We start from the raw sequence: 21,153 nt of genomic DNA, 5'->3' as shown, positions 1-21,153 counted from the left end.
TGTAAGGGGTCTTTGATCCACCTGGTCAGGAATGGGGTGCCGCTCACCTGTGTAGCACGTTGCTTCTGTCAGACTGGGATTCTACAGTCCCCTTCTTTAACCCTGACCATTTCCTCACCATAACATAATTTCCCTCTCATTTCCTGAAATCATATTTTTCAGAGAACATTTATTGAGTGTCTACTTTAGGTTGATCCATTTGTCTTAATTTTTCTAACTTTTTTAAGATGATGAGGAGGTACAGTATTTACACAAAGGAAATTGATTCAGAAACACCACCCCAAACAAGAATATAAAGGGGGTGTTGGGAAGGTATCATAAATATGTAAGTTCCTGCATATACTGAATTTAGGAGACAGAATACGCTGGTAAAGCACTGCTCACAGATTTTTCACTTCCTTCATTCAGAGGCTCCTTTGAATGGAGTTACTGAAGCTGCACTTGGGTATAATAATTGATCCTTGTGCTCTAATGCTATGCTGGAGCAGTAGGTGGAGGTCAGTTTTGATTCCTTCCTGCCATTTTCCTTTGCTTCTTTCTGTAACAACCCAGGGCATGACATAAAGTGATCAATGTGAGTGACAAAAGTCATCAAGTCTGAAAGGTTTGCAATTGGAAATAAGAAATTTTGTTCTTTATTTTCTTTTTTTCTTATTGCATTAAAAATAAGGTGCCTTTTCCATCCACTTTGTGTTCCATGGCTACATCAATGATAATGGTACTGTTCTTATTTTATATTTATTTATTCTCCTTACACAATATGTATTTTTCCCCAACTTATGAATCTGACTTTTTGAGATATCAAAAATTTTTTAAAAGACACTTAAGCCATCTAAAGAGATAAATTATCAGTCCAGTGCTACCTGGAATCACAAAGCTACTGCAACACTCTGTAGTCATCATGAGGGATGACAATCTGGCGCTCTTGACCTTTTCCAAAGTAGCAGACTCCTCTTGCCTCCCAACGGCAATTTTCAGCTCAAAACACATTTGCATTGTCCTCAGAGGCAAGCTGGGTATATCAAGATGGTCACATGGGACTAAGCACTTGCAGATGAATTTTAAATTAGGTAACAAATACCCATAAAAGTCATTTCAATGCTGGAAAAGGGGCAATGGACTTGGATTCCAATTCCAGTGCCTCTGGGTAATCTTGAGCAAAGTGCCAGTGTTTTCATCTATTAAGTGAGAGTCTTACATCCACTTTTCTAGGCTGTTGTGAGAATGATATCAATAAACATATAGTATATGCTCAGTAAACATATGCTGAAGTAGGTGGATAAACACAAGTCATGCCTCTGCCTGATCTGGTCTTCTCACCTTTGCTGCCTTCTAGTTCCTTCTTATGGCAGGCATGCTCCAGTCTTGGGTGGGTCAGTGCATTTCCCTCTGTGAGTTTTTCTTCCAGACACCTGCACAATGCCTTTCCTTACCTCCTTCAATCCTGTCCACATCATTTTTTACCTGAAGGAGTACAGATTTCACCTGTGCCTGAAATGTACAGTTCTCCTGAAAGGGATTCTCAAATCCCCCCATAAGCTCCCTCTAGTCAAAAGTACTCCCCACTGTGGCTTTAGGGATCCCCCTGACTAGACAGGATTTGGATTCATTGCTATGCACAAAGTGTTCTTTACATCAAGTATCCTCTGGTCAGATCCAATCACATGTCAGTGTAAACGACCACACACAACCCCTTTTGACAGGAGAAGTAGAATGAGATTCGCTTCTTAGAACAGCACATCCATTAACACGGTTACCAGATAATTCCTCAGAACCTTTCTGATTTGCATAAATACCTTCCAGTCAATTTCTATTTTTTTAAATTAAAATGAAAGTGGCAGCTGTGTGGCTGAGCCCTGGCCATGGTCTGGTGGCTCCACATTTATGTGAGCAATGACAGTTTGAATGCTAGACCATCAGAGCAGGAAAATATGAAAAAAACTCCATTATCAGCATTGGTCACTATTTGCTTGAACGTACTGAATAACCCTTATGTGCAGGGACAATAAACTCATTTAAATGGGTTATAGGAATTAAAGCTAATGCAAGATCATTCATGCTATCAATGACTCTAAATGTGCTCTCATTGGAAAGAATGATCAAAAAATGGAATTGCTGAAGTAGTTCACGTTGACAAGCCCGACTTGTTTGCCCCTCCTGGGTAGGTTTCTCTGCTGAGTAGGCACTTAGGGGGTTTTAAGAGTAAATATAAAGTCATCTTTTCCCTCAAGGACCTTACAGTCTACCCAGAAGATCATGACCACAATCTCATACAACCAGATTAATAGGATAAAGTGAGAGGAATTTACAAAGGAGTCCTCCGGATTTTGAAATAAAGAGATGACGATACTCTGGTTAGAAGCAAAAGCCATGGATGTTTGGAAGGGAAGATGGACATGGGAAACATGAGGAAATAGAGGGGAGAAATGGGAGCAGAATGAGTGGGATGTATTTCAAATCGTGGTTTGCATTTAAGAAACAGTGGGGACTAAACGTATCTACAAACACATATGAAGATGATGAATGAGTCACAGCAACGCCTAGCATTCCCTGGGCACCTACTATGTGACAGACTCTCTGCACTATCCTCTGTACAGAACAGAGCTTTTCAACCACGAGGCTATTGACCTGTGAGCTGGATCATTCTTTGTGGTGGGTGGACCTTCTGTGCACTGTTGGATGTTTAACAGCATCCCAGACCTTTACTCAGGAGGCCTGGTGTCTAGTAGACACCAGAAGCAACTGCCAGTTGTGACAACTGAAAAATGTCACCAAACATTGCCAAGTGACCCCGCTTGGTAGCAAAAGAATACTGTTTTATTCCATTTGCTACTTCTGAGAATTCTATGAGGCAGCATTCCTGGCCTCATTTTATTGCTGACGAAAAGAGACATATACAAGTTTAAAGTATGTTCTGGTAGACAGACTACTGGAAAGGTATGCTTGACCTCTGGGTTATATGCTACAAATATGTTACACACACACACACACACACACACATTTCACTATGCCATCTGTTGTTACACTTAGTTACAGAAATATTAAATTTTATGTAGTCAGTTGTATCAATTTTTCATCTTATAGTTTTGACTTTGGGTGACAGGTTTGAAGTCTGTTAATCATAAGCGTATAAAGAAGTTCACTTCTGATGGATTTCTTCCTGTTTTTATGATTTCCTTGAACACATTACTTGGTACCATCAAGAATTTATTTTGATGTGAGGATTTGCATATATACATATGCATGTCTTATGTGTGTATATATGATATTTGCTTCTTGTTAAAAAAAAATCAAAGAGAAAAAGGTAAGAGAAATTGGTATTCTCCTAATTCTATTCCTTAGAGATAGCAACACATTTTGGTAAATATGCAAGACATCTCTGTGACCATCATTCCCTCTTTTGGGCATCTATACAAAGAACATGAAACCATCAAATCAAAAAATTACATACTCGGGCCTCCCCGGTGGCGCAGCGGTGGAGCGCTGGGTTGCGAAGCTGCCCGCGGCCTCTGCGGCGCCGGTTCGATCCCCGGCTGCTCCCCGGCCACCAGAGGAGGGTCCCACATGGCGCGCAGACCTCTCCTGCCGCCCGCTGCTCCCCTCAGCAGTGTACTTCGGTCCTTCTGCCTGCTCTGCTTCCCGCTCTGGCTCTGGTGGATTCTCTCACCCTCCCGCGCTTCTGACTGTACCCAGTGCATGTATAAACAAAAAACAAACAAACAAGCAAACAAATAAATAAAGAAAAACATGCCTCTATTAAAAAAAAAAAAATTACATACTCTACAAATCTTATTTCAGCATCATTCACAAGTAAGAACATAGAAACAATCCAGATGTCCACTGATAAATTATTGGATCAGGGCAATGTGATCTATCCTGCAATGGAACACTATTCAGCCATAAGGGAAGATCAAATGTTGCCATTTACAGAAAAATGGAAGGAGTTTGATGGAATGATGTGCAGTGAAGCAAGTAAAAATAACAAACACAAATCTTGGACATTTACATAATGAGTGATTTAGCCAAATACTTATGCTTATTTTATATAACCAAAATACTTATGAAAATTGGTGAACACGGGCCTCCCCTGGTGGCGCAGCGGTTGAGTGCTAGGCGCGAAGCTGCCCACAGCTACTGCAGTGCCAGTTCGATCCCCGGATGCCGGGGAGGGGCCCACATGCGTGACAGACCTCTCCTGCCATGGCTGCTGCTCCCCGCAGCAGTATATTTCAGCGGTCTGCCTGTTCTGTTCCCCGCTCTGGCTCTGGTGAACTCTCTCACCCTCCAACACTTCTGACTGCACCCAGTGCTTGCATGCATGCATGCATGCATAAATAAATAAATATTTTTTAAAAAAATGGTGAACACTAAGGGAATTAAGAATTAAGAGGGAAGGCAGAGAGAGAAAAAGTAAAAGGGGTATGAGAGTTGATGGTGGGGGTGGGGAGAAAATATAAGTTCAAAAAATAAAACACCACAAAAATTGATAGCCAAGGAAGCTAGGTTAAATTTTTTCTTATTCTTCTAACACCAGTTTTTATTATTGCTAAGAGGATAGGCTGTCCAGAAAAAAAAAAAAACAAAAAAAAAAACACATCGCTCTAGAACAAACAAAAGAAATTAGGAAAGAACTTTACCAAAATGACATCCCTGCTTAGTCTTGAATGGTAGAAGTGGTTTTATCTTGTTCTGTTCTTTTCTATTTTCCAATATTTCTTCAGTTTATATATGCCAAATTTAAAATCACACAGGACACAAGATGTTATTAAAATCAATGTATTAATTAATGCATTTTTTAAAAAACCAACCCTAGGGAAAATAAAGCATGATACAAGCAAGCTAGAAGGTCTCTATGGTGAAATATAAAGAACACTGGAGCTCCAGAAACAGATGTGGACAACTTCAGAGTAGTGGAAAGGACAGGATTACGTCACCTAGGAATACTTGAGCTGGTTGCTAGCTCTGCCACAGATTGACTTTGACTGAGTGTCCAGCTCTGAGATTCTGTTTACCAGTCTGTGAAATGGAACACTGGCCCCATTACATAAAATTTGTAAGTAGGTTCAGTGGATTCCTTATATGACTAGGTGGTCAATAAGTGCACATTCTTAAGTTCTGTATCATTTTCACTTTAGCTGGTACACTGACCTCATAAGAGCTACAGCTATTAGGTAGTTTCTTTCTGCTCTCCAATTCTTAAAACTGACCTAGAAAATTACAGTGAACAGGCATGTAATATAACAGAAATCCACTTTAGAAGCCAGATAGACTAAATGGCAAAACATAGCCTCCTAAGTAGAGTACGCTGGAGTTTAAATCCCAGCCTTCTATATATTAACTATGTTACTGTGGACAAACCTCTTGTATCTCATTACTGTCTTCTATAAAGTGGGTATGTGAACAATTTAGGTGCAAACTTGTTTTGAGGATGAAATGAGTTTACAATTAAATGAAAATTAGGTCAGGATAAACTAAGTGGGTACAAGGACAAGGTCTGAGCTTCATTTAAAATGTTGAAATCTTGTTCTGTATGTTGTTCTGCATTTTTATTTTTATAAATGTTGCATTAAATATTATTCATTTTGATTACTGACATTGTTGGTATGCCCTCTTAAATTCTGTGCCAAAAGATAGTTCTTTACTTGCCTCATCTTAATCCTGGTCCCTGAAGTCGACGATTACTGAACACTTACAGTAATCAGACTGCAAGGAGCTCTTTTCTTTCCCACGTTTGCCTATAAGTAAATGTTTGCATGGCACCTAGCTGAGGGTAAGGCATCATTGTCATTGCACCATTCTCATTCATCATCCACCATCACCAACACCATCACTGTCATCACCATGATCATCATCATCAATACCATTACCCATTTTACCATCATCAGTCATTATTATTACCATCACCATTATAAGCACTCATAATTTTGTAGATTGCTTTAAGTAAATTCCCTAATATTTTTGAGTTGTAATTCCCTCATTTTTATTATGAGGCTAAAAACATCTCCTTATAAGTTAAAAATTAAACAAGGTCGTTATTGTTGTTGTTATCTTTAGTGTTTTTGCTGACTCTGATATATTGACCCGTGAGTGCTCACTAAAAAACCAGATGATTCGAAGGCACATGAAGACAAGTTCAGCAGAGCCATAGGTCCAGGCCACCCTAGGTTCTGGGTTGACTTTTGTAAGACAGCCTGAGATTTCCACACAAATAAGCTCACACTGTTCTCAGAGATGACATTTCCATGCTCATAAAGCTCTGCGTTGTTCTAGTTTAGGAAGCTGATGAGTCACAGGGTAGAGGCAGTAGGAAAAGGGAGGGAGTTTACTCTTTTTTTCCTTAGAGTTTTGATTATTTCTAAAATGTTTTAGATGCACAACAGGAAAGGAATAAAATAACCTCCTGGTCATGGCCCCACCTGGAAAACCTCAAGTCACTAATTGCCTTTTTTCTTAAAATGGAAGTTATTTCATCTGCCCAAAGGTTTCATTTTCTGTTGCTATGCTTTGCTCTGTAAGCCTTTTAATCTTGTAAGGCAGAGGCATATAAACAAACAAGGAAGAAAACAGGAAGATGAAAACCTCTACAGGTTCATGCAATTTTGAATTCCACTTGACAAACGTAGCGGTATGTGGTTTTGATAAAGGGTGTGAGGACTGTGATTCGACCTTCCTTTCACCACTTGCGAAACATGAACAGTGTGCTTTCTCATAATTAAAAGATATTGATTCCCAGCAGCCCACAAGGGGGTTGGGTGATCGTCCTTCTGAATGAAGGCAGCATGATTGCTACTGTCATCTGGTCACATCCAGTCTGGCAGAAGTCTGTGTTAGGCTGGGGTGCTAATTGACTCTGGACTTCCAAAGTCATGTAACTGGGACAAAGTACCACTTCTACTTTGAAAACATTGGTTTGGTGTGTTTTCAGAACATACTATCATAGTGTAATAAGAGACCCCAAGATGCAGTTATTTAAAGTAACAATGAGTTTATTTCTCCCTCATGAACAGTCTGGGTTAGCAGTCCAGAACAGGAACCGTGGCTCAGCAGTGTTAGGGATCTGTCTTTGCCATGCCATCTCCAACACTGTGCCCTCTCTGACTTAACTGAAGATAACTCCCTTCCAAGTCTGCAGGCTAACTGAAGGGGAGGGGAAAAATAAAAAGGGAGAATATGTTTCTTTCTTTTCAAAGGTATGAGATGAGGAACTTACATTATTTCCACTCCTATCTTGCTGACTGTCACCTAGTTATATGGTCACACCAAAGGTGGCACATCCTGAGACCAGTAGCAGAGGGAATGGGCTGGCTCTGCAAAAGGCATTTCCATTCCTGAAAAGGGAGATCACATTGGGAAAAGAAGTCTTTATCTGAGGACCCTATGATTCATCCCCTGAGGGAAGGAGGATGGATGCAGTCCTGGCCATGGTAGAGTTGAATGACTATTTGCCCAAGAATACAGAAAGGGATTCCCAATCTGGGAACCCCATAGCTTAGTCTTTGGATGGTTACAATAACTTATGATGATTAAAATATGGTGGAAATAAAGAAAGCAACAACTAGCTTTTAATGATTTCTTATTTTATAGCTCTCTGTGTGAAGTGCTCTAAAAACATTAAGTCATTCTATCTTTATGGTAAAACAACAAGGTCAATAGTATACTTATCTCATCTTCACCCATAAAGACTGAGATGTGTTAAGTTCGGAAATCTTCCCAAGGTCATCCTTCTAGTATATAGCCAAAGTGGAGTCTAAACCCTTATGTTTCTATGTCCAAAGTCATTCTCCCAAGCACAGTGCTTAGGTAGAAATGGTGGTCTGAAATACTTCAAAAAGCTGAGCTGAACTAGCAAATTTTCCATACCCAAATTATTTGAGATAGCTAATTTAGCCAATTTAGAATATAGCCAATTTGGAGTGGTCATTTCACTCACCTATGATAAGAAGAGCTCTGGACCCTTGTATAGACTTTGATTATTCTTTACAAACAAGGTAAATAAATGAATGTTTGTTTATAAATGTAATGTACTTGGCATAAAAACTCTTTCTAAACAAGACCACCAGAGTGAGGTGGATATAACTAAAAAGGTCACAAGTTAAGTCAAGGCTGGAAGATGAGGATACAAGACCCTGGGGCTGGTGCCAAGGGCAGGTGTAAGCCAGAGAAGAGCCAGGAGACCCGTGACCATTCCTGGGGGAGGGGGATCAGGCATCCTGACAGATTCACATCACTGAATCATTGAGCATCATGGAACCTGGGTCAGTCTACTGCAAGGGGTGGTCCAGGGTGCATGTGACGGGGCATGAGAGAGCTGGGCTTCTAGCTGCCAGGCAGCCCTGACCAAGAATTGTGCAGCAGAGCTAAGCCAGTTAGTGCGATGTGCCAAGGGCGGCTCTGAGGTGCAGCTGCTGTCGACTTCATGCATCAGCACATGGAAATGTTTGGGAAGGGAAGGGGAATAGAACATTCTTTCCCTCCCCGCAAGCAGATGGGTAATTAGATGGAGGGTGGGAGCCAGATGCTGTACTTCCCCTGAGACCAGTACCAGAGGGAATGGGCTGGCTCTGCAAAAGGCATTTCCGTTCCTGAAAAGGGAGATCACATTGGAGGAAGAAGCAGGGCTCAGGGATTCTTGGAGGAAGGGGGAGCAGTGGAGGGCAACACCTCCTCTGCATGCTCATCCTGCTCCCTCTCTACTCACAAAACAGGGCTAGGTGTTCTTAGAACATATCACCCATAACCCTGCTAGAGGACATTTCTGGAAAACTGACTCGTTAGTTCCTGCCCATGTTTGTTCCTGCTGGTTTTTGTTACAGGGGCCTGTGTTCTGTGCCATGACACTGGGGTTAAATAGATGTTTTCCATGATGTGAGAAGGAATACTTGACTAAACCCTAGCTGAGAAGTGGTACACTCTGAACTGTGAGTCAGTCTAACACACATGCCTTTGACAACGATTCAGCGACCATTGTTTGCTATTAATCTAAAATAAGTTCTTGTGGGAAAAGTCCTCCAACATTACCCAAAACACTACTTTGCAATGATGATGGATTTTGGCTTGGCATCGAGGCTGGTGCACAAAATCTTAGATCAATTCCTAGATTCTGCATGGGGTCAGTTTACATACATCCCGTCCTAACACTTCATTTTTTTCAGCTGAGTCAAAAGTCAGTGCTGACTCAAAACCTGCAACAATTTAAATCTGTAGTGACAGGGCAACCAGTGAAAGTTTTGGTGAGAAGGAAAATCTCTGCAAATCCAAGGAGTAGTGGTTTAAGAACAATGTGGAGAGACCCTGAAGCATCTGGAAAAAAGAGAATGCGGACAGTCCTTAGTTAATAAAGTGTAAATAATAAAGCCCACAAAGAAGAGTCATGTAATGTTGACAAAAGAAAACAGATTGCAAGCTCAGAAAGAGTTGGCCAGTTACTGCATTAACTGTGTTAATGCCAATGTGGGAATCAGAAGAAAGGGCCAGGTAATCTTTGAGAAAAGAGAAGAAGGTTGGCAGAGATCATCTGAGCTGTGTCCAAAGAAGACACCTCCTCTGGCCACTAGACTTTGAGGGTTCTGGGGGGGATATAGACATGAGGTGGCTTCAACCAGTGAACATTAAACTTCAAATGCCAAAGTCTTCTTTGCCCAAGGTCATTGCTATCAACACTTCATCACCACAACCTGAACTGATTATCTGTCCCCTATGATGGCCCACTTTTTAATAGGGCTAGTGACTTAATTTATTGATTTCAAAGTAGATATTAGTCTCCTTGGTCACAGTAACCATAATGTAGTGTGTTTTTTCCCTGCATAATACCCCTTGATGCCTCATACTGAGTTACACAGTTGTTTTAAAAAATGTGTTTGTAGGTTAATGAGGTAAATCAGACCAAACTATGGATCCTGAAAAACTTCAGTAACAACTTTTTGACCTAGGAGGTATTGCTCTGGAAAGCTACAGAACCCTGTTCTCCTAAATTGTTAGATTCTCTTCATCCCACCCCTATACCGTCCCATGGCTAGTTCTAGGCCAGTTTCTCTCCAAGGATAGTGCATCATTCCACTTACATGAAATACAAAAGTGCTTTTCACACAAGCATACACCTAGCCCTGACTGTAACTCTCAGAATCTCCTGTGAATGAAGTCTAGAGAACCCAGATTTTTGTGAGCCTCCTAGGTGATTCTGATGCACAGCCAATTTTGAGAACTACCAGTTGTAAGCTAAGCTCCTCGTTTCACAAATAAGGACACTGACATTTGGACAGGTGATGTGTCCAGGTTTGCACAGCTCATTTGTGACAGAGACTGGGCAAGAACCCAATGGGAACCCCAGTCTGACAACATTCTGAAGTATAGCTCCTGCTGCAGCATAAGGCAGCATATGTCCTTCTGGAGGCTGATCAGTGGAGTTGCTTCCATAACACACTGTTCGCTCCCAATGCCCCTCTCCTGCAGCCCCTCTCAAAAAAATGCACTTTTATTATAACACCTGCTAAAAATGGTTTCCTCATCCCTTTCTGACACATTTTTAGTAATTTTTACAATGTATGCTTTTTGACTAACAGAAAATTCTCTGGTAAATTTGTGCAGCCCTCTACTTGCATCCTCGATAATGATATGAAATAGGTTTCTTAAAGAGACAGAATTAAATTTTTAGACTTTTCCTCTCCTCTTCCTCTCCCATGATCAAGACTAAGATCAATTGTGTTGATCTTGTGTAATTCTCCCCACTCATAGACACAACCTTTTTCTATTGCTGAAATCAGCAGTCCTTCAGCTTCATTGTGCCAGGTGGTGTCTGCATCAGCAGTTGTCGAGATTGCAGGCCCCCAATTACTCTGTGTTCCTCTCCAGCTCATTTTAGCCACCCACATACCACAGGAAAAGTTTTATAAATTATGCCCTGGAAGTGGCTGTGGGATGAAGGGTTCCAGTGGACTGGCGGTTTTATATGTACTAAGCTGGACTTGAGAGGGACACAGAAGAGACAAAAAACCAGACTGAAGAATAATATTGCAACAAATAGTAAAGGAATTGAAAAAAATCTGAGTTGAGGATGAATCAACATAATATTGAGTAATGTGGATAAAAATTCTACATCTTGCACATGAGGATACATAAAGAAGGCATGAAAATAGATTTTTAAAATACTTGATTTTTTGCCTTAAATTTGTCTCTCAGCAATAAAAAACAAAATGACTGCAAATGGGATCTGTGCAATACCTAACAAACTCATGTGACCATTTCTTAAGATGACTGTGTTGTTACAGTGAGTTATGGAGAAATGAGTTACTATTAGTTTGAAAGAGATTTCCAGGTTATTGACATCATCACTCTTGCTTAAAGAATGGAAATCTAGGAGAGAAAGAATAATGGTACCACTGAGATACCTAGAGCAATAAATTTCTTTAAAAAAAAAAAAATCCATGACCTGTGTTTAAATTTCTGATGAAGACATTTAAGAAACATGATTTGAAATCATAGGCCAGTTATGGCCCTAGACAAGGATGACAGTCCTCCAGAAGGCCCAGGTGCAAGATGGCATTTCCCCAGATGAAAGATCAGGTATACCCACCTCTGGACTTTACCAAGCCATGGATGGCATTTTAGTGCAGAAACGCTTCCACTGCTTGCTCATCTATTGTAAGGGCTGGCACTCACCCCCTTCCCATTGAGATCAGTATGGCTCCGGAAATATTCTCAATGTAGGGCCACTGGTTGGCTCTGGCCCATGAAATAAACATATTTTCTTTCATTTTTGAACTAACAAGTGAGTTGTGCTAAAATCTGATGAGAGAGTCATCAATTAACACATATGGGATTTCCTGTTTTACTCTGTTAGCATGTCATACTAGGGACTGGAAATCCTAGTAGTGCAGGAGGGAAAAGCTGAGTCCTCTCATGTGATGGGGATATTCATGAAAAGACAGAGGGACACAGGTGGCAGAGAAAAGTGGGAGCCACAAAAATGTCTTCGTGCTGCTTCTTCAGGGCTCACATCATTATCCCAAGGGGAGCTTGAAGAAGATGCCATCCTCCTTGAAAAGAAGTTTGCATAGTTTTCTACAGTTGTTGTTTTCTATAGTGCAAAAGGTTCTCCATGCCAAAAGTGAAGTTTGGTAACAATGAATTTGACAATGATTGGCAATTGATTCCTTCACTTCCAGCTATAGGATTGGAGTTGAGAAGGGCAGGAAGAGAAATTGTTTGGGGGTGGGGAGGAGAAAGTGGATGCACATTAAGTGTATATACTATATAAATGGTGTGTGGCGCAGTGTGTTCTCACTGGGAAAGAGGACAGTAGTGGCATTTCACTAGGTGGGCTGAAATGAGGACTTTGGCTGAAATGAGGAAAGAATGTGGGCTTCAAAACCTTTGAGATGGGAAGTGACCATTGAGGGGAGCTGGTCAAGGGAATTGGGGTTGAAGAAGAGAAATGTGTTAAATAGTTGTGGGGTGGAGAGCAGGGTCTAGAGAGAATGGGTTCAGAGATTTTAACAAGGGCAGCTTCACTTCATCATTAACCGATAAAACTAGTCTCATGTAAATAACAGTGCTCAATGAAAGACAAAGCTCACCAGAAGAGGGATGAACACAAACCACTTCTAGATAGATGGTCTAGGCTAACAAAGCTGGGATAAATACAGAAGGGGCATTACCCAATCCTGGAATATAACATGGAGTTGAGATTTCTTTACACTGCATTAATGGAGAAAGAAGTTCCTAACATCACAGTCTGATGAAGCCTCATGTAGGCTCTGGGTTCTGTGGATGGGCCAGAAGAGGGGCCAGAAAAGAAGAAAGCATCTAACTGGTATGATCACAGGCCTTTTTGGACCACTTTGCTTGTCTTCCTTTTTGTGTTCCCTGCAGAATGAGTTTATAGGATCATGACATCCCCCATACAGGACTTCTCCACCTAGGCCACCCCTGGCCACGGCCAAACGTACAGCTCCACCTTGCCAAAGGCAGGGCAGCTCCCACAGTCAGCTCAGGTTCAAAAACAGTGATGAACTTGCAAGGGAATTTTAAGAATAAATTGCACACTTGCCCGGGGAGACCCAGGGTGCAGACTTCTGTTTGTGGGTGATTACCACACGAACATTGGTCCTGAGTCCAGCTCCCTTTGTCGGGGCCCTTTTCTTTTTTCAGCTACTCACACTGCCATGTTCCAGGTTCAGGTTAAATATTCATTCACTCATCGCTGCACTCACGCATTCATCCATTCTCTTTCTCCCTCTCCCTTCACTCAGCTTTGTAGAGTTTTGAAAGTCAGTCTTCTCTGTGCATGTGCAAGACTTGAAGTTCAATTTCAAATTAACTGAGCAAATTCAGTATTTTATTAATTATAGCTCCATTGCTTATCTAATATCCACATGGCTCACTTAGGTGCTACCTGGCGCCTTCAGCACTGGAGAATGAAAGGGGAATAAGATGGCTGCGGCCTCAAGGAGCTTACAGTCTAACTGTGGCAGCCTCCTCGGGGATCATCTATCACCCAGAGTGCACCTCCTGCCCCATGTGACAGCAGCTTACTATGCAATAGTCCACTTTCATTCCTGAATTGGTGTTTGATTATTTGTTCTCTTTCTGGATCATTTCAGTTTTGCTAGCAGCTTTCATGTGCTTCAAGCTTCAGCCTCCAACTCCTCTGCCTGATATCAGGGGTCACCGCCTTTATCCTCCCATTCCTCACTGCTTGCCAAGAAAAACCTCATCACTTCCACTCTCCGCACCTTGAGATCTCCTAGAAGATTCTTCCTCTAAAAGCATTTTCTTACAATGAAAGGAAAACACACACACAGCACATATTCCTTCAGTCTGGGTCCAGTTGCCCTGAGTTCCCATCAGTCTTCAATAATTTAAAGAGGGTTGTTGCTATAAGGGATTATAAACAAAACTCAAAAAAGTAGCTCAGCTTCAGGAGATGGGGGCAGTGCTGTGCTCAGCAGGTAGTGGTCTGCGGGTTAGGGCTGGAGTTCTAGCCAGATCATGGCAGAAAGTGAGGAGTTGAGGAGCTCTTGGCTCATCAGATTGTGATTAGCACTTCAGAGGGAGAAAGACCTCTCTGGGCCAGAGAAAGGTGATCTTTTCAAATCACAGAACCAACATATCGCCACAAAGAGAGGGATGGGTTGAGACTACACAGAGTCCTTGAGTCTCTATGTGACAGCAGTGTCCCACAGAGCCCCGCTGAGAAACCAGCACAGGGAACATTTTTGCATGTTCTTCTCCATTCTTTGTGACTGAACCACTAAAGAGCAACTTAAAAAGAAATCATTATCTATGGCTGATTTGTGCCAAAAAAGGGGCAGCATGTTCTAAGATCTCTGCCCAAAAGATTGAAAGATGGCTAATTAGTTCAGTAGGATCCTTCCTCTTGAGGAATTTTAAGAGAAAATGTATATGAATAAAAGAAAGGAAGAACAAAGAGAAGTTGAATCATGAGTGGTGATAACCATAGAGGACAGAGCCATGGAGGCAAATGTGGGGAAAAGTCAAGGTTGCCTCTGGGTGACTCACTTGTTTGTTTTCTCAATTAGTGTTTACTGAGCCCCCATTTTCTACCAGCATTTTCTACCCCATTTTCAGCAGCACTTTACTGGGTGCCGCTGACTCCTGAAAAGCAAATTACCAACCTAATTCCATGGTGTATGGTATTCCTGCCATGATCTATGTCATCTTCCGATAGACTTAAGTCACCTGAACCTCCTGGGTCTTCCCTACCCAACCTGAAAGTACTGATTAAATAAAGTGTAAAATAACTTGGGATTTGAAATTCCAAGTATTATAGAAGGAGATTCAGTTTCAATTCTTCACATTCGTACACATTTGCAGCTGTAGTATTTGTAACATTCATCTCTTTGTAGTGGTGCTGAGCCTTGTGACTTACTATGGCCAGTAAGTGCTATTAGACAAGAGGCAAGCAGAGACTTGAGACGTGTTTACCAGGTGGGCTTGTCTCTTGCATTCCTACTGTACCCAGAAGTGACACCCTGAGCAGACCTAAGTCCCACCCACAGTTCAGAGTTAAAGCCAGCCAAGCCCCAGTTTGGTGATCTACATTCCAGATAACACTCAGATATATGAGAGAAAATAAATACTTGTTTAGCTAAAGTAGTAATGTTTTGAGGTATTTTTGACAACGGGAAAACTGGCAGGCTAAGTAATCTGACAAAAGGCTTTTGTGACCATGGAGTTCAATATATTTATGGTTGTGGTGGTAGATATTTAAAAATTAAAATGGAAGCAAAAATAGGTATTTTCACCAAAGCATTTTTGTTTTCCTTACATCAGATGTCAAAGGTTTGGCGCTGAACTCAACATAGTCAACTGTGGGAGTGACTTAGGGCTCTGGAGCGCAGATGTAGGAACATGAAACTGGCATCACCAAATGCACACCACCAACACCTACAAAGGGCTTGGTAGTGCTAAGCCAAGCACACAATGTATTTAGACACTGTTACATTTTGTTCCACAACTCTACACTCTATGAAGAACAGGATCAACTTTTCAGAAAAGGGAGTGAGGTTCAGGGAGGATGAAGGTCTTGCCTAAGGTCTTACATATGCCAAGCGGTAAAACCAACCTAAAACCCAGCTCTGACTATTTCTAAAACCTGTGAACTTATCTCTGGAAGACCTAAGTGATAATTTCTTTGAAAGGGAAATAAGGGAGAAAGCTCAGAAAATGTCTAATGAATATGGTTGTTATCGAAGCAACATTTATTATCCTCATTGATGCCATCAGATTATAAATGTGATGGTATTTTTTCCCTCCAAAACTACTAAGTCTTACGTATTTCAAAATCTCTGAGTTCTGCTTTCCCTCAGAGTAGGGTGAATCATTCCCTAATTTCTCTTTGCTGTAACAGAGATGCTGTTCAAATCCCCTCTCCTTTATATTCCAGAAAAAATCTTCTAAGTTCTTGCTGACATTACAGCTCCTAAAACCTGTGGGTCTCACAGAAGTCAAAGAACATTAGGATTAAAGGGCTCGCATTTCACTTCTGTAAGGATTTCTCTTGGTCACTTAGGAGAAACAGAGAAAAATGCTACTTACTCACTCAACAGGAACAGACTTTCAGTTGGATGTTCCAGGTGTCAGTAAGTTAACACCTCAGTGTGTGATGCCTCTCCCGTCACCCAGTTGGGGTTAAGTGCTCAAAGGAGCAGGGAGGGCATGAAGATACTAGGAAGTCTTGTAGCTATGGGGGTTCTATAAATTATTATAAATCCTGGGGACTTGTGACGATCACACTTTCAGTCCCCAAATAAAAGCAGTGATGATGATATTAGCTAACAGTTCTCTAGTATATTCTAATCTCTGGGTAAAGTGCTTTATATACACACATGGTATAAGAGCCCTTACATTTTTTTTCTGGGTAAGTTTCCTATCCAGAACTTATCTCTAGAGGGCCTGGGTGAATTTCATCTCTATTCCTTATTAGTGGTGTGATCTTCAGTGAGTTATTTAACTTCTTGATGTTGTTTTTTATCTCTAAAAAAGGAATCTTAGTTGAACCTGCTTCAAAGAGTTGTTCAGAATAAATGAACTAATACATGGAAAGTAACTGAAGCAGTGACTGGCATATAGCAGGTTGAATATGAATGTAAGCTACTATTATACCACATAATTATCTCAATAAATCTAGGAAAAAGATACCTTGTTATCCTTATTTTACATCTAAAACTAAGATTCTGAAAAGTTGAATCTATTACTCAAGATCACTCAGGAAATAAGTGGCAGAGCCAGAATTTAAGTTCACTCCTGTTAGATTCTAGTGTGTATCTTCTTAAGCACAAGAAAACAAACAAATCAACTTCTGATGGCATAAAATATTACGTTTATTTTTAAAGATTTATTTGTATCTATTTATGCACACAAGAACTGGGGTGTAGGCCAGAGGTACAAGGGGTGAGAGGAGTCACCAGAGACAGACTGGGAGCAGAACAGGTGGATCTATTGAAATACACTGCTGAGGGGAGCAGCGGGTGAGACAGGAGAGGTCTGCTGCATCATGTGAGTCAGCTCCCTGGCTGGGGATTGAACTCATGTCGCAGTGGCTGGAGATCACTTGATAGTGCTGAGGCTTAACCCCTTGTGCCACCAGGGAAGCCCATAAAATGTTTCTTAATGTAAAGACATAGGTGAATGATATCTAAAATCTGGGATTGTTCACTGAATATAACAGTGTGGTTTCCAAGCTGGATTTACCAATAAAACTGCAGGGAAAGTACTTGTCATATTTTCTTCCAGTTTCCTAGTCTCTTTCTTTTGAGATCATGATTGGGATGATTTTTAAATGGATTCCCAGGTGATTCAAATCATCCACCACATCTGGAAATCTGGGCAATGAGGCACTCGATGGTTGTTGAATGCATTCAGCTCTTGAAAGGGAAGGTGCTATAGGCTGTACAGTCCCACTGCCCACCATAGCAGGAAGCCTGTGCCCAGGGACTCCAGGGCTGAGGTGTGTGAGGGAAAAGCCCTCTTCACACAAATGCAGCTCTGTTTCCTGGTAGCTCACACCCATTGTACCTCCTCCTGAAAGTTCAGTGAAGAAATCCATTCCTCTGACAGTCAGTACCACGTTGGAGGTGGTGGTGTGCAAAGTGGATGAGGGAGACTAATTGAGAGAGACACCCTGAAGCTAGCACTCAGATTTGTCCTCATTGTTCAGGGGATGCACATTCCCTCTCTCACACACACTCCCCTGCTGAACTGTTCCAAAATCTCTAGTCATTTAGCTGTCAATTTATGTCAAGCGTGACATCAGCTCACAGCAGTCCTGTCTCACGGATCCCTCTGCTGTTTCTAAAACATCTCATTTTCCTCCCACTTTCTCCTTCTGGCACCAGGGAGTTGGCATTGTCGGAGTACACCCTTACTGGCAACTGTGAATTCTCTATATCTGCCTAGAACCAGGGGAACCTAAGGAAGTGGCTTCCCCACCATGTCTTGGCCCTTCAATCTTCCAGCTCAGACACATAGCAGGTTAGTCCAGATCCCTGAGAAGTAGAGGCAAGATGGAATCAAAGACCAATGATTTCATTACAGAAGCAGCTGGAAAAAGAAGAGGGTCGAGCTCTGGGAAGTCTGAGCGAGCTATGAGTCTGAGCTGCAAGTCTGATCCTGAGTGCAGGAGAGGGAGGAGGCAGGCTAGGTGGAAGCACCCTACAGCCAAAAAAGGGTACTGCGAGGAGGTAAGGGAGTCCTCCAGCCATGGTCAGTTGGCAGATGTTTCCGACACTTCCTGGAACAAGCTTGCCTTAGTACCTCTACTGGTGGAGTCATTTGTGGGAACAATTAATGAGAAGCATAGCTTTAGTCCAAATGCTGCCATGGACTTTAGAGTTTGGCAGCTGGGGTTCTGGGGTGCTTATGGTTTGAGGTCTCATGATGGTCACATTTGGCAAATGTAATAGTTTCTGTTTAAAGCAGCACCTCCTCTAAAACCTACTTCTGCTCACCCAAAGAGGACAGAAATATTTCTGTTTCTTCAATAAATATTGAGGAACCTGGAGAATAGTTGGGTCACTTGTAGAAATCTGTGTATTTGGAGAAGCAACTGAGCTGGTTATAGGAGGATGATTAAGCACTCGGATCTGTGTGGGATACAGCCAGGAGATGCCCTGCAACTAGCTGTGGGCATAAGAGTGGAGTGAAGATGGAGGCTGGCCTGAATTCACAGAGAGAAGTATTTTATATAGAGTTCCACAGTAGAAAGCACATAAATTCAGACAGTTGTTCAAAGAACTATTATAAAGATAAACTAGTACTTGTAGTAAGCAAAATAATGGTTTCCCCAAAAGATGCCTATCACAATCCTCCTGAAATTTGTGACAATGTTAGGTTACATGACAAAGTAATGAAGGGTACAGTAGAATTTAGGTTGCCAATCAACTGATCTTTAGATGGGAAAAGTATCCTGGATTGTCTAGGTTTCCCCAATGTGATCACAAATGTCATGAGGAAGGTCAGGATCAAAGGAAGATTTAATGATGCCGTGCGGCTGGCTTTGAACATGGAAAAGTCATGAGCCAAGATATGGGGGTGGTGCGTAAAAGCTGAAAAGGCAAGGACTGATCCAATCCTGGATCCCCCTGGACCCTCCCAGAAGAAATGAATGACACCCTCGTTTTAGCCTAGTGACATCTATGCTTGACTTCTGACCTCTAGAACTATGAGCCTATACACACACACACAATTTTAAGTCACTAAGCTGTGATAATATATTTCATCAGCAATTGTAAGCTAAGGCAGTTCCTTGGGCCTTGTTGGTGGCGCAGGGGTTAAAGTCTGAGTGCTATCAAGCTATCAATCCCTGGCCAGGGAACTAACACACACATGGCACAGCAGACCTCTCCCATCTCACCTGCTGCTCCCCTCAGCAGTGTATTTCAGTAGATCCACCTATTCTGCTCCCCACTCTGTCTCTGGTGAAGGGACACCTGCACCTCTGGCCTATACCCCAGTTCTTATATATGCATAAACAAAATAAAAAAAAAAACTTTACAAAAAAAGAAAATAAGGCAGTTCCAATGTCAGAATATAGAAAGGTGTCAACTTGGAGATATTAATGACATGGATTCTTATAGTTTAATAAATGTTTTAAGTGAATTAACTCACTAAAAAGACTATGGAGGGCCTCCCTGGTGGCTCAAGGGTTTAAGGTGCAACCTATGAAGCTATGCACAGCCTCTGCAACAAGAGTTCGATCCCCCAGCCAGTCAGGGAGATACCCACATGGCACAGCAGACCTCCCCTGACTCGCCCACTGCTCCCTTCAGCAGTGTACTTCAATCAATCTGCCCGTTCTGTTCCCCACTCTGTCTCTGGTGAATCCTCTCACCCCTCACACCTCTGGTCTGTACCCCAGATCCTGTATGCATAAATAAATAAATCTTTTTAAAAATGAAATAAAAAGCCTATGGAATAGTTAGTATTAGCTCCCATTTTATAGATAACTAAGCTGAAAATAAACATTTCAAGTTGCTTGCCTAGATCACACTGCTAATAAATGCTAATAATGGAGGTTGAATCGAGGCAATATGGCTTTATATTCCAAATTCTTAAACAGAACACTGTACTTTCTTTTATTCCATCTTACAGAGTGGAAGGATGGTATGGAACAGTCTTCAGACAGCCACGTAGGAGGAGGGACTTCACATGAAACTAGAGTGATTTGGGAGGGCCAGCTTCAAGGCTAGGGTAAGAGAAGAAGCTGGCAGTGCTAGAAGCTGCAGAGACTGAGGAATGTGGGCTGAGATGGTCACTAGAACTAACTAGTAGCCCTAGAAAATCCTTAAGTAGCTCATCATAAAGGAGAAATGGAGCAAGATGTTAAGAAAAGAAGGTGCAATGTTGTAGCAAAAGCAGACTGTGAGCATTGCATGGCGGGGGAGATGCATTAAGAAATGAGAACCCATGTGGGACCAAGTGAAAAACACATACTTAAATATTTAAATGGTTGTTATTCATGATTATTTTTTTAAAAGGAATGAAAACCCCTGAAAGTGACAGGAAGAAATCAAATATTGGACATGCCCCCCCACCTCCCACCCCATGGACCAGGGTAGAAAGAAAGGATTAACCTTCAGAGTTAACCTTAGCAAGACATTTTTTCCTCTGAGGAAAGAGGAGGAAGGGGCACAGAGAGGGCAGAGAGGAGGGTGAGAGCACACACAGAGATGACGTGATTTACCATATCACCCTTCCAGGAGGGAGTCAGGGAGAGTGCCTCCAGGGGCAGAAAATATTTGGAATTGGAATTGTGGCAAGTGAGCTGGGTGACTGAGAAAAGATGAATAAAGCATTCTTGAGGGAAGGAATTTATTAGAACATAAACTGTATTCACAAATGTTCAGAATTAATTTCATTTTGAGATATGTTTGAGGAAGGCAAAATGGAAGTTCATTATTTCCCTCTTTTTGAATCATTTTAAAATAACTGAGTGAGAGTCAGCAACGAGTTCAATGGAAAGTGTCCCTGTAAAAATGAAGATTCTTTTGAAAACTGCCCTGGGCTAATATTTGTATACATGTAGGTTCATTCCAAGAGGCTGAGACCCCATAATGGAGCTGCTGAGGCTCCCAGTCTGCTTTTGTGCTGATTTGGCAGAATTTGGGGGCAGGCGAAAAAAAAGCAACAGTGGTG

General features: G+C 41.7%; 1 protein-coding gene across 1 annotated transcript in view; it reads right to left on the bottom strand.

The window, feature by feature from the left end:
* Positions 1 to 21,153, bottom strand: part of CDH13 (cadherin 13) — a 953,577-nt gene that overhangs the window by 609,916 nt on the left and 322,508 nt on the right. The window lies entirely within an intron of this gene.

This window comes from Talpa occidentalis, unplaced genomic scaffold (assembly GCF_014898055.3).
Source record: "Talpa occidentalis isolate TD23 unplaced genomic scaffold, MPIMG_talOcc4v2.1 talOcc4.17, whole genome shotgun sequence".
Classification (NCBI taxonomy): Eukaryota; Metazoa; Chordata; class Mammalia; order Eulipotyphla; family Talpidae; genus Talpa; species Talpa occidentalis.
The sequence above is the reverse complement of the archived record's forward strand: the minus strand, read 5'-3'. Positions and strand labels throughout refer to the sequence as shown.